Source organism: Palaemon carinicauda, chromosome 22, assembly GCF_036898095.1.
Source record: "Palaemon carinicauda isolate YSFRI2023 chromosome 22, ASM3689809v2, whole genome shotgun sequence".
In the NCBI taxonomy this organism is placed as follows: domain Eukaryota; kingdom Metazoa; phylum Arthropoda; class Malacostraca; order Decapoda; family Palaemonidae; genus Palaemon; species Palaemon carinicauda.
The window spans coordinates 65,322,711-65,337,710 of NC_090746.1; the positions used below are offsets into that span (position 1 = coordinate 65,322,711).

At 35.8% G+C, this 15,000-nt stretch overlaps 1 protein-coding gene and 1 non-coding gene across 4 annotated transcripts in view; both read left to right on the forward strand.

Annotated features, from left to right (window-relative positions):
- Nucleotides 1-15,000, forward strand: part of LOC137616494 (monocarboxylate transporter 9-like) — a 287,290-nt gene that overhangs the window by 145,630 nt on the left and 126,660 nt on the right. The window lies entirely within an intron of this gene.
- On the forward strand, nucleotides 10,531-10,614 carry TRNAL-UAA (transfer RNA leucine (anticodon UAA)). The gene has a single exon. It is a non-coding gene; the product is annotated as a tRNA-Leu (tRNA).

Sequence of the window (15,000 nt, forward strand, 5' to 3'; positions counted from 1 at the left end):
TCACTTAATGTGTTCATTTTTGAATGGACGCTTACCTTTGTGTGACATGTGACTTGTGATAGCCTATTGGAAACGTCCCTGTCTAGCGATCTGCTAGACTGGGGTTCGAGACCCGCGCAATCCCGATAGTTTCTTGTAGTGCCTGCAGTCTCATCATCATTGTGTGCTAGGGATGGTTATTTTGGGGGAGCGACTGCCTGGCCCTCCGTGGTCTAGTAGCTTGGGTGAAGATGGTTCTTGGGCGATGATCATGTATATATATGGTCATTTTCTAGATTCTAGGTCGTTGTTATTGTGTGTCATTGGCGAACTTTAAACAGGCAGGCTAACAGTTTCTGGAGTTATCAATAACTTAGATGCTGAGATTGTAGAATTTTCTTTCGTTTGTTACTATTTGTTATTGTGATCCCTGGGGTCATCAGTAGACATATATATATATATATATATATATATATATATATATATATGTGTGTGTGTGTGTGTGTGTGTGTGTGTGTATTTAGCCGTCATATTTGACGGGTCATAATATACGCCATTTTAATTGTTTTGCCTTAGAGTGATGATAATTTTCTTTCAAATCTTTGCTATCCTCTACTGTACGTTGTAAACAATTAATTTGATTTTACTGATACATAAAGCCAAGTTTTTTACTTAGTCATGGATTTAGTGACATAGAATACCGAACATCGATGACAGAGAAATAATCCTTGACGCTCTAGTCCTTGTTATAGTGGTTCTGTTGCCCTTTATTGTTAAGTTTATCAAGGGATTCCCCTGTTGACTTTAACACGATTCCCCGCTCGATTTGCCGTTGGAGCCTTTAATCACTGTATTAATCGGATTTATGTTTCATTGTGTCACCTCGTGAAGATTGAACTCTCTCTCTCTCTCTCTCTCTCTCTCTCTCTCTCTCTCTCTCTCTCTCTCTCTCTCTCTCTCTCTCTCTCTCTCTTTATATATATAATATATATATATATATATATATATATATATATATATATATATATATATATGTATATGTTTATACATATATATATATATGTATATGTATATATATGTATATATATATATATTTATATGCATATATACTGTATATACGGACGTGTATGGAGAGAGAGAGAGAGAGAGAGAGAGAGAGAGAGAGAGAGAGAGAGAGAGAGAGAGAGAGAGAGAGAGAGAGAGAGTGTGTTAGTACTTCAGGTTTCTATCTACAATGGTAAAGTATATACACACATTTTTCGTCATGGGGTCTCTCTCTCTCTCTCTCTCTCTCTCTCTCTCTCTCTCTCTCTCTCCCCCCCATGTGAATATCTATAATTTTATAGGCAAAAACACATTTCACAGTTATATGATAAGCGACAATCTTAAGAGTGGTTCGTGTAATCATCATCATCATCATCATTGCTATTATTATTATTATTATTATTATTATTATTATTATTATTATTAGCCAAGCTAAAACCCTAGTTGGAAAAGCAGGATGCTATAAGCCCAAGGGCTCCAACAGGGAAAGTAGCCTAGTGAGGAAAGGAAATAAGGGAAGAGCATATAAACTGTCCACAAGTAATGAATGAGAAAAAAAAATATTTTAAGATCAGTAACAACTTTTAAGTAGATGAGTCATATATAAACTGTAAAGCGAGACTGACTTGTATGTTAACCTACTGAACAGAAAAGAATTTACAAATAGTTCGAAGTTCTGAAGTTCCAAGATCGGAATTCCCGTATGCCACAAAGAAGTTATTTTATAAACACAGGGATAAGTTATTATCATGTGACTGAAGGATTAAAAATGTTAGGTTTTAGAACTAAGCAAGAAGTTCTAACTAAAATATTTGTCGGGTTTTATAGAAATAGATGTAATAATAAACACGAGAAAAAAAAGGGATCAACATGCGTAGAAATAGACATATTTTCATATATTCTAAACGTTTAGTATGATAATAGATTATTTAGATTGGATTAGAATGTATCCAAATATACTACAAAAACAAAAATATTCGTATTTTTGCGGAGAATTTATTTACAGAGATAATGATTACATATTTAAAACTATTTGAGAACATTTTAATTCTCCATAAATGTTTTGAATTTATTATGAAAAAAAGTATTCTCTTTTCTCTCTAACAAAAGATTGTTTTAAAAAACATTCCCACATTCTCTCTCTCTCTCTCTCTCTCTCTCTCTCTCTCTCTCTCTCTCTCTCTCTCTCTCCTTGCATCAAAAGAGTAATATTACTTACTGCCAATTAAAAATGGCTGCTCTGTTATCCGTTGGCCTCTCGAGAAGTTGACCACCAAAGATCCGGTCTGAGAACAAGGCGTCTCTCTCACTTGGCCATAAGTGCTTAAAATGTGCTCTCTCTCTCTCTCTCTCTCTCTCTCTCTCTCTCTCTCTCTCTCTCTCTCTCTCTCTCAATAGATATTGTTTTACTCAGGTGCACTATCTCTTTTAAGATCTCTTTAGACCCAGGTGCAGGGAGAGAGAGAATTCTCTCTCTCTCTCTCTCTCTCTCTCTCTCTCTCTCTCTCTCTCTCTCTCTCTGCACTTGAGTATAAAGAGATCTTGAGAGAGAGAGAGAGAGAGAGAGAGTCTCTCTCTCTGCACTTGAGTATAAAGAGATCTTGAGAGAGAGAGAGAGAGAGAATTGAGAATTCTCTCTCTCTCTCTCTCTCTCTCTCTCACTCTCTCTCTCTGCACTTGAGTATAAAGAGATCTTGAGAGAGAGAGAGAGAGAGAATTGAGAATTCTCTCTCTCTCTCTCTCTCTCTCTCTCTCTCTCTCTCTCTCTCTCTCTCTCTCTCTCTCTCTCTCTCCTCTGCACTTAAGTATAAAGAGATCTTGAGAGAGAGAGAGAGAGAGAGAGAGAGAGAGAGAGAGAGAGAGAGAGAGAGAGAGAGAGAGATGCAATTCTTCTATATTCTCTTGAAATATAATTTTTCAAGCTCAGGATAAACAATTTTACAATAGATCATTGTTAAATTTTTTTCTAGTCTAAAGTTTTCCTTTTCCCACTAGAAGGAATATTAAAAATCTATATTTGATTTCTTTTATGACTCCGGGGACCTTGGGATTTTGGACTCGCAATGATTATCCTGTCAATTTCATACGAATAACCTTCCAAATCTGACAGGAAGTGGCAGTATTAAGATGAATATAGCTTGCCAATGAGAATTCTTTCCACTCATTTTTTATGTTGAGGATACAAAGATAGGAGGAATCTTGAATGTAAACTTTAATTTTTTGCTATTTTTTTTCTTCATTTTTTCGACTCATTTTTTTTCTATTCTATACTGTGGATATGAAGATATGAAGAATCTTAAATGTAAGGTTTCATCATAGATAATTATTTTTCTATTGTAGTTTATCCATCATTTAATGTTGAGACGAAAGGAAAATAATATTGAAATTCTTGTTTACTGAGAGAAAGGAAAATACTAGAAATTTCTGTAATCTGGGGAAAGTCAAAATTTCCGGCGAGCATTAAGCTCATGGTGTGCGCACAAGCTATGGCCTTTGACTGGTCTATCTTCCTAGCACCTAATGAGTTCTTTTAAGCAGTACCAGAATAAATATCTGCTTTTAAAAGGTTCTGTTCAGTAAATACTTCCATAACTGCATTCGTATTTGAAGAAAAAACGCCACATGACACGATTAGCTTTCATTGATTTATCATGAATTGATTCATAAAGACAACTATATTTTTTGTGCAAAAAAAAAAGAATAATATTTTTAGCGGTATCCATATCATCATTGTGACATATAAGGTCCTAGTAAATTAGACATAAGGTGTCTAGAGCAGATTGATCTTTTTTTTGCGCAATATTCTGAAATTGCACAAAAACTTCAATCTCTATTGATGGCCTCTTTCCACAATAATGACGGAAGATAATATCGATGTCAAGTATATGAAGCGCAAATTATATGTAGTTCTTCTCAGATTTCAGATACATATGAGAGAAAGAGATAAGAAGACTAAGTAATAGACCTCTTAAGATGTGAACTAAATGTGTTACATATTGCTTTTTGAAGATTTCTTGCTGCTCGTCTCAGAGAAATGTTGAGTAGGAGAGATCATTTGCAGAAACTGTTCTTGCAAACATAAGGTAGCAGGAAGGGGGGAGCTTCGTGTTTGTTAATGCTGGTTTTCCATTACTTCCTGTACTTTATTAGGCTGGTAAATCTCCTCCTTTTAATAAACACTGCTTTATTCAGTTTGGTAAATTTCCTCCTTTTAATAGAGATTGTGCTTTATTGGACTGGTAAATCTCCTTTTAATGAAGATTTTGCTTTATTGGGTTAGTAAATCTCCTTTTGATAAGATTATGCTGTATTGGGCTGGTAAATCTCCTCCTTTTAATAAAGATTCTGCTTTATACAACCAGTAAATCTGCTCTCTTTGATAAAGATTGTGCTTGTAATAGAAATGTGCTTTATTGGGCTGGTAAATTGCCTTTTAATACGCTTTTGCTTTACTGGGGTGGTAAATCTTCTCTTTATATTAAAAATTATGAATTATTGCTCTAATTAATCTCCTTCCTTTTAATAAAGACTGCTTTTAATACCAGTTTGGTGGGAACTAAATGCAATAAAATTCATTCATATAGAAATGAGTATTACTGGCCTTTTTTATATGAGATGCACTAGCTACTCGCTGAATGACAAATACCTTATATAACACTAATTAGTATATTCCTCACTTTAAAGTTCATTTGTATTCCGCTCATGCAGTAGGTGCAGTGTTAACTGACACGTTCAGGATTAAATATTATATATAATATTCGGCGAGGCATTTGTAAATATGAATGGCCCTAGCGCATATTAATCGCCATTCGTCGCTATCATGAAAAATGCAGTAGTTTTGTCGCAGCATTATGCAGTGCTTATGGTGAATGTGGAATTAGCAGTTGATAACTGATTTTGACAAAAATGTACCGATATAACAACTTATGGTCACCTACAGTGATCAAATTCACTTTGCATTGTGGCATGATCACTTACGTAAGTTGCTCTTCTTTCTTTTATTGAATTTATTTATTTAGTTGTTTATATTCACCTTGGTTATTTACTTTTTTTAGTTGATTTATTTACTTTATTTAGTTGTTCGTCTTTATTTCGTTGTTTTTCTTCAATTTACTTAGTTGATTTCTTCACTTTAGTTGGACAGTTTTCTTTACTTCATTTAATGATCTTTCTTTGATTTATTTGGTTGTTTCCTTTATTTTCTTTAGTTTTTCCTTTCTTTCATTTATTTGTTTTCTTTACTTTAATTAGTTGCCTTTTTTTACTATATTTTGTTGTTTTCTTTACTTAATTGGTTTTCTTTTCTTTATTTAATTGCTTTTAATTACTTTATTTAGTTGTTTTCTTTACTTGATTGGTTTTCTTTACTTTATTTAATTGCTTTTAATTACTGTATTTAGTTGTTTTCTTTACTTAATTGGCTTTTCTTTATTATATGTAGTGGTTTTTCCTTATCAAATTTGATAATGTTTCAAATCCTATTATTCTAACATATATGTTGCCAGAGCTGTAGAACTTATTCCAATCTGTTGTAGTTTCCTTCAGAAATAGTTAGAGTTTGTGGTCGCCTACTGTTCATGTCCCTGCTTGGCGATGTGGTGGACGGGGGTTTGAGACCCGCTCAAGCTCGATAGTTTCTTGTAGTGTCTGCAACCTTACCATCTTTGTTAGCTAACGATGTGGCTACCTGTTGAGTCATCAGCAACCATTGCCTGGCCTTCCCTAGTCCTAGCTTGGGCGTTGATCATATGTATATATGGTTGGTGTCTAGGACAATTGTCACTGTCTCTTGTCTCTGCCATTCATGAGTGACCTTTAAACCTTCACATCACTGCAATAACATTCCATATACAAATACGTCATTTCCTGGGACTGAGCGCGGAGTTTAAAGAAGATAGACTGCTTTCAAGCCAGTTTACTGACAACGGACGCTGTCCTTAAAGACAGGTCAGTTTGGCAGCAGTAAAGGACAGTATAATTAAAGGTAACAATGCGATCCTTGTGAATATAATTGATATTGCTATACAAGGTCTTTCAGAATGATGATTTGAATGCTGGGTGATCAAAAGTGAGCAGATTGTTTCCAATTATTGGAACAGTTACAAAATTAATCTTATCTTATTTGAAGTTCATTGTTCTTCATTGTTCGTGTCATTTAAATCGGCTGCAATTCTAGACTTTATATTAGTTGCCAATTCTGATTTTCCGTATTTCTGTTCCTTTTATTTTCGCTTCTTACGTTTAGGTATCTTTTTTAGTTCATCATCTGTTTTCCTACCCACGTTCCAAACACTAATTTCCCTCGTTTTCACTCCAATGTCATAGCTGTTTTTTGTTTTCCTTTCATTTCTGGAATGTCTTTTTAGGAAACCGACGTTGCCAAGTTATGCTTAACGTCGTCAGTCGCCCTACACAAAACATCACCTGTCAGGAACACGTATTGAATCTGCCCATCACGGAGGCTCTTCCTTTGTTAAGCTTACCATTAATATTCCGCGAGTGCTGACGTGGAAAGCTGCAGAAGAAGAAGAGGGCTTAAAGCTGTGGGAAAGGACTGCATGCACGTGTTGAACCGGTATCATAGCTGTTGCAATAGCATTATATGGAAATAAAGTTGAAGAGTTATGGTGGCTTATTGGAAACGTTCCTGCTTGGTGATCTGCTGGACAGGGGTTCGAGTTAGCTCAAGCTCGATAATTTCTTGTAGTGTCTGCAACCTTACCATCCTTGCGAGCTAAGGGTGGGTGATTTGGGGGAGCCTATAGATTTACTTGACGAGTCATTAGCAGCCATTGCTTACTCCTCCTGGTCCTAGCTTGGGTGGAAAAGGGTCTTGGGCGCTGATTATATGTATATATGGTCAGTCTCTAGGGTATTGTCACTATCCCTTGCCTCTGCCATTCATGAGCGGTCTTCAAACCTTTTGAAATATACACGTTAAGAAGTTTATCATTATTATTATTATTGTTGTTATTATTATTATTGTTGTTGTTGTTATTGTTGTTGTTGTTGTTGTTATAACCCTAGTTTGAAAAGCAGTATGCCTATAAGCCCAAGGGCTCCAACAGGGAAAATAGCTCGGTGAGGAAAATTATATAAAGAAACAGATAAAATAGTGTGCCTGAGTGTACCTTCAAGCAAGAGAACTCTAACCTAAGACAGTGGAAGACCATGGTATAGAAGCTATGGCACTACCCAAGGCTAGAGAACAATTGTTTCTCTTTGGAGTGTCCTTCTTCTAGAAATGCTACTTACCGTAGCTAATTAGTCGGTTCTACATTTTTGAGATTGTTTGTATAAGAGAGCGGATGAGAAATAGCCAGATTATTAAAAAAAAAATGTATTTTCCATAGAAGGCAGGAATTAAAGTATGAGGAAAGATGGCAATGTCAGTTGATATTTGAGGATTAAATAGTGGTCTCCGTAGGTCACTAGGGTCTTGTATCCTGACGAAGGTAAACGATAGAATGTAGATGAAAATAACTGATGAGTATAACTTTTTGGTGTAGTAGAGAAACTTCTTAAAATCTATTGAGCCAGCAAAAAAAAAAATAGGAAGATATGAAGCCTGAGATAGAAAGAACACTAATGCGTGTAACTTTTTGGAATAGTAGAGAAACTTGGGAAGACATTAAACGAGAAAGTAAAATAGTTAAGAAGATATGTAGCCTGAGATAGGAAATAAAAACACTGATGAGAGTAAGTTATTTAGAGTAGTATAGAACCTTATTAAGAACTATTGAGCGAGAAAGGAAAATCATTAGGAAGATATATGGCCTAAGATAGAAATAAAAAACAATTAAGGGAAATAACTTTTTGACATAGTAGAGAAACTTGTTAAGAACTACAATAATGTACTTGAAAACGGAAAAAAAAGAAGGTAATATGGAGAAGTACGATTAATCTATTGGAGGAAGTTAGCAAGAGGGATAGCTCGTGACGATATACGTAGAAATTGAAAAGCAGTAATGATATCTGTAGACTCAATGGTAGCTCTAGAGGTAGTACCATTGGCCCCTCGAAGAGGCGCGTCATAGCATAATTAGATCACTCTAAAGAGATATCGACCGAAGTGGGAGAATATATTTGCTCAGATGGGAAATGAATAGGGCAAGGGAGGGGATGTTGAAGGTGTTTACGGAACCTCGTCCTTGAGTAAATCAATAAATTGGGTTGAAATGTTACATTTCCGTTTATTGGAAATTGCGGTTGGAAATCATTGAAACTATCAATGGTGAGACAGTATTAATTGTTGTTCCTCTATTGGCATATGAGAGAAAGTAATGATACGTCTTCACTTTTTATATGAATCTGATTTTCAAGAGGAAATTGAAAGTAAAGGAAATCATTAAAACTATCATTGGCAAATTATTATTACGTAGTCATCTCTTATTGGCAAATTGGACGAAAGTTATCATACGCCTTAAACGTTTTTATAATTTTTTTTTTTTTTTTTTTGCAAGAAGAACGAGTTGAAACTAAATTTGAGTGCAAATGGAGAAAATAGAGCAATGGGTTTTAATTTGAATGTTGAAATTATGGAAGTGGTTGAATGAGAATGGATGTAATGACAGATTGTGAAATGAAAAGAGACGAGTCAATTAATTGCCGAAAAAAGAAAGACGCCAGGAGACTTGCAGAAGATTACGTTGGGATTCGAATGATTAAATAGGAAACCAAAGTTGGAATGCATAAGGGTACCTCTGAACCAATTCTTCATTATAGAAGTAAAATTTGGAGGCTGAGCGCGAATAAAAAAAAATGATAACGAGTTGAACAGTTCGTATGGTATATTATTATTATTATTATTAGTAGTAGTAGTAGTAGTAGCAGCAGTAGTATTAGCTTGTTGGAAAAGCAAGATGCTATAACCCCAAGAGTTCCAACAGGGAAAATAGCCCATAAAGGAAAGGAAATAAGGTAATCATAAATAATCTATCTTTTGTTCATTTATTACTATAGTTATTTCCATGTATCTTTTTCCCACTGGGCTATTTTCCCTGTTGGAGCCCTAGGGCTTATAGCATCCTGTATTTCCAAGCAGAGTTTAGCTTGTCTAATAATAATATAATATAGTAATAATAATAATAATAATAATAATAATAATGATGATGATGATGATAAGGTTAGCGTAGATGAAAGCATGGATCAGAGTATTTTGAGATGGTTTGGGCATGTCCTCATAATTACAAAGTTAATTTGCTCAACTCAATGTTCCTTTCCGTTAAGAACCTCATGTCCTCTTTTTTCCTTTTTTTTTTGGGGGGGGAGGGGCCGTTTTACCTCCCCCCATAAAAAGAAAATAATAATCATCAACATAGACATCTTGTAATCTGTGAGAGGGGGACTAACGACGCTCGAAGTTTATTGATGTTTTCTTTTCTTCTCGATTTAAGACTTTTCGGATACACTAATGAGACAAAGGGAGATCCGATTTGCTGTGGAGAAGGATCGTTCATTTGTTTTAGGGTGAAATTTTCTCAGGACACAAAAGATAAAATTCCGTTGGATACTCTCTCTCTCTCTCTCTCTCTCTCTCTCTCTCTCTCTCTCTCTCTCTCTCCCTCTCTCTCTCTCTCTCTCTGAGTGGGATTACCTTAACGTGGTGAAAGGCTTCTTTACTCATCACTAAGGTCAACAAAGCTGTACTAGTCAGGGCCACCCATACTAGGCTGTTTTGCTTTGAACGATCAGACGAATATCTCCCACCATCACCAATCCGCAGTGTCCAGCGTGGTAATAAAAACTGGTCAAAACCCCAGACATGAATTGACATGTCTGAGGCCTTTGTCTTGCGGTGGACTTGAAACGGCTGCCATTTGTTGTGTTTAGATATATATATATATATATATATATATATATATATATATATATAATATATAATATATATATATATATATATATATATATATATATATATATATATGTATATATATACAGTATATATATATATATATATATATATATATATATATTTATATAATATATATATATGTATATATATGTATATATATATATAGTATATATATATATATATAATATATTTGTGTATGTATATTAGATTATCCTTAATTATTATCCATCTTTGAATTCAAAAGTAAGACATGAAGTCATGATTTGAAAAATTAATGTCTCTCTTAACCATCTTGGGTAGGAGATTGATAACTTCTATCTTGTTTTGTCTAATTTAGACAAGCAGAGGACAATTGAACTATGCGTTAATACGTGATAAAAAGGGCAGCTCATTAACGATTGTTATGAGATTTAATATATAATTTGTGATGATAGAGTCTGCAAACTGACATCTATGTAGGTCTGAAAGACCATTTAGACTTATTGATTATGACTGGAAAGGTAATCGACATTTCGAATGTTAGAAATTTGATGAGTATTATAGGCAAATTTGGCATATTCATCAAATTTGGAATAATCGAAAAATCAATATGGCTGTATTAGGTAAAGGTAGTAATAAATATTTGGTTTAGATAACATTGTCAGTGTAAACAGGTCAGGTTGGCCGAGCGGTCTAAGGCGTCAGATTTAAGCTCTGATACTCGTATGAGTGCGTGGGTTCGAACCCCACACCTGACAGTGTCTTTTGCCTTCGGATCTATCAACGAACTTCGTATGATTCCTAATGGCTTTCAGCAATATACAGTAATTCACACGCTTTCCCATCTGTCCACCTTCTGAAAATTTAATAATAGGAGTATTTATACTAGTTAATCATATCCCTATAATAGCCATTGGCATTGATGACAGTATGTTAGGTCATTGCAAAGGTTTCAATATAATTTTTCACTCTTCGTCTATTTACCTGGAATTTTTACCGTTGAAATGTAACACACTCACACACACACACACTCTCTCTCTCTCTCTCTCTCTCTCCTCTCTCTCTCTCTCTCTCTCTCTCCTCTCTCTCTCTCTCTCTCTCTCTCTGTTATTGTGCTTTCGAAAAGTATCTGAAACATTTAGCAATTACTCCTCTCATTGCATCTTCCCACCTACCTCAAATTTTGTAAAAATATGTTTTATATTTTTTATGCTCTTCGCTCATCACTAGAATTTGAGGGGGGCTATAGATCTACAGCTGAGTCATCAACAGCCATTGCCTGGCCCTTTTGGCCAGACACGGCTCTTGCAATCTTGCAGCCCGTAGCAAAGAGGCTGATCATAAGTAAGACTCTATATACGGTCAGCCCCTAGGCGTCTAGAGCATTGTCCTGTCCCTTGCCCCATATCATATATAAGTGACCTTTAAACCCTTACTCAACTTGGGTAAAAGTAAAGATAAAGAAAATCAATAAAGTAATTGGAAAACAAATCCTACGCTTACACAAATTCAATTATGTATTCACTCGCCTACGTTGTTCACTCACTTGGCGATCGAATAGGAGATTGGACGGCCTTCACTTTGAGGCTTCTTTAGCACCAAAATCCGCGAAGATTTGTTTGAATAACAGAGGCTTTGAGCGGCGCTCCTGCTCTGTTCTGGGGATCTCGGGACAAAGTTAGACTAACCTATTTCCGCCAATGAGAAATTCTGTCTTCTGTCCTTTGATAAATTCTTGGATATTTTATCTTTTATTCTTTCTATTCCATATGAACTGGTCGATACAGGACTTCATATTTTTTTTTTATTAATAATTATTAATCATGTATAGTTTGGTTATTTCGTATTTCCTTTCCTTACTGGGCTATTTTCCCTGTAATGGGCCCTTGCGTTTACAGCATCCTGCTTTTCCAACCTAGGGTTGTATCCTAGCTAGTAGTAATAATAATGATGATTAAGCAAGTCTTGGGTGGCGATTTTCGTTGCTCCACTGGATTTCATAGACAAAAATAAATTGTTTCGATTTAATTTCTTGTGAAGATGATTTCCTTAAATTGTGATGGTTAACCTTTTGTATATTGAAAATACAAGACAGGTGATGTGGAAATATACCTGACTATCATTAAGCAGGTCTGCATATTAAAAGTTGCTGTTGCAATCCAGTGGAAGCTAATGTTGCGTGTTAATTAGAAATCACATTATGATTATGAGGTGTAATATTACCATTTAGGTTTCGTCCTCTCTGATAATGAAGAGGAATCGATAGACTGACACCAATATGAAATGCATCTTTGATGGAATATTCAAATATGTGGGGGCAGACCTACACGGATTGAAAGGATTGAAGGTCGCTCATGAATGGCAGAGGCAAGGGACTGTGACACAAAGGCCTAAAGACTAACTATATATACATATGATTAGCGCCCAAGGCCCCTCTCCACCCAAGCTATGGCCAGGCAATGGCTGCTTATGACTCAGCAGGTAGGCATATAGACTTCATCAAAGCTCACAAGGAGGATGAACTTGCAGAGACTACTAGAAATTATCGAGCTTGAGCGAGTCTCGGAGCCCAGCCCACCAGATTGCCTGGCAGGGACGCTTCCATAAGGCTACCGCATGGTTTCATTCATGTCAGGATGCCAAATAACTCATAATCAATCAATCCTTCTCTTATAATTTTTTTATTCACTTATAGATTCTTATACTAAAACATATTCGATTCATTCTCTAAAATCTGAACTATTAAATTTCCTCACAGTGTTGTTTGAAATGGGCTAAGGAAGGAAGAATCTCTTTCCCTCTAGTGGGATTCGAACCCATGCAGTTTTTTTTTTTTTTTTTTTTTTTTTTTTTTTTTTTTGTAAAAATATCAAGATGGTAAGCTCTTTCTTTGCCTCTTTTGGATCAAGAGGATGGTGTTACCGGTATTTTATTACTAAAATTTTAGCTGTTCTTTTTGCTGTTGCTATATTTATTGTAATTTATGAGGGTGATACCTATGAATATTGAGAAGTTTTTAATATGACAAACTTAATCTGAATTACAATGGCAAAAAAAACTACAGGTCATTGGACTTAACTTTTAATTTTCTCTTTCCGGGTAATTTCGTATGATTGAAAATATGTTACTTTTGAAAAAGCTGGCAGCAGAGAGAGAGAGAGAGAGAGAGAGAGAGAGAGAGGGGGGGGGTGCATACCTGTGTGAGGAGCGTGTGTTGGGGTTTCTGGTGAAATTACTACAGTGATATGGGTGTAGTCTTCGTCATCGTCAGTGGATAATAACTTTCAGAGTTACTATACCATAACGACTGGAGTTACGTTTCAGGATCCCCTGCCTTATATTCTCTCTCTCTCTCTCTCTCTCTCTCTCTCTCTCTTCTTTTTAGTATCCCTTATATATATATATATATGTGTGTGTGTGTGTGTAATGTTTTTCTCTACGTTTCAGAATCCAATGCCTTAGTTATCTCTCTCTCTCTCTCTCTCTCTCTCTCTCTCTCATGAGAGAAACTTATTCTCCTCATGGCCGAGGGACCACAACTTATCCATTGACTTGTTGCTCCTTCTTTTAAGTTATGATTACATTTGTTATCTTGTTAAAGAGAGAGAGAGAGAGAGAGAGAGAGAGAGAGAGAGAGAGAGTGCACGGTTGTAGGGCGGGAAGTCATCAGAGCATGGAGTGATGAATTAGACAACTGGATTTACATTGATGTTATCTTCATGGATATCCCCTGTCAGGTATTATTATTATTATCATTACTTGCTAAGCTACTACCCTAGTTGAAAAAGCAGAAGGATACAAGCCCGAGGGGTTGAATAGGGAAAATAGCCCAGTGAGGAAATGAAATAAGGAAAATAATTAACAATTGATATGAAATATTTTAAGAGCAGCAACAGCATTAAAATAGATATTTTATATATAAACTGTAAGAACTTTGAAAAACTAAGAGGAAGAAAAATAAGATAGAATAGTGTGCCCAAGTGTACCCTCAAGCAAGAGAACTCTGCCCCAAGACAGTGAAAGACCATGGTACAGAGTCTATGCCACTACCCAACACTAGAGAACAGTGGTTTTATTTTGGAGTGTCCTTCTCCTAGAAGAGCTGCTTACCATAGTTAAAGAGTCACTTCTACCCTTACCAAGACAAAAGTAGCCACTGAACAGCAACATTGCAGTAGTTAACCCCTTGAACGAAGTAGAATTGTTTGGTATTCTCAGTGTTGTCAGGTGTATGAGGACAGAGGAGAATCTGTAAAGAATAGGCCAGACTATTCGGTTTATGTGTAGGCAAACGGAAAGTGAGCCGTAAACAAAGAGAAAGATCCAATGTAGTACTGTCTGGTCAGTAAAAGGACCCAATAACTCTAGCGGTAGTACCTCAACGGCTGGGTTGTACCCTGGCCAGCCTACTACCTATAGTTCATATGTAAACAAATTTTATTGTTAACAAAACATTGTGAATTTGAATATTTTCGTTATAAATTAATGCCATTTTGTCCTCCGTTTCCGGCGGGTTTACAATTTTTTTTTAAACACCGGAGACCGGATATTTGATGATTTTATAAAGAAAATATCAGACTTGAAAATAGTATTATAGTCTATTAAATTTAGCTTTTCCAACTAGGGTTGTAGCTTAGCTAGTAATAGTAAGGAGTAAAAGATCGACCCCACATAAAAGTGGGAAAAGATGCAGACGAAGAAGAAGAATAAGGAATAAAAGAATTGGAGAATAATGAAGGAAAAAACATAAGTTGCGACAGTATGCACAAGAGTACGCTACCCGTCGTCAAAAATACCAGCTAGATATTTAGATAGATATGCACACACACAACTCTTGTCACACCCTGCCCCTTTCCTAACTACAACACGGCAGTTTGTGGGAGATTGTAGTTTCCGATATATCCCTTTCTGAGCGAGGACACCTTAACGCAGTGAATAGCTTTGCGGATCGCCTAGATCAGGAAACTGGGCTAGGTTGCTTTGCTGTTACCGATCGGACGAATATCTCCCACCATCACCAATCTGCACTGACCAGCGTGATGATGAAAGCTGGCCAGACCCTAGACAAGTATATACATATATGAGTCTTAGTCCAGCAGTGGACTAGAAACAGGTGCATTAGTTGTTATATATATACATATATA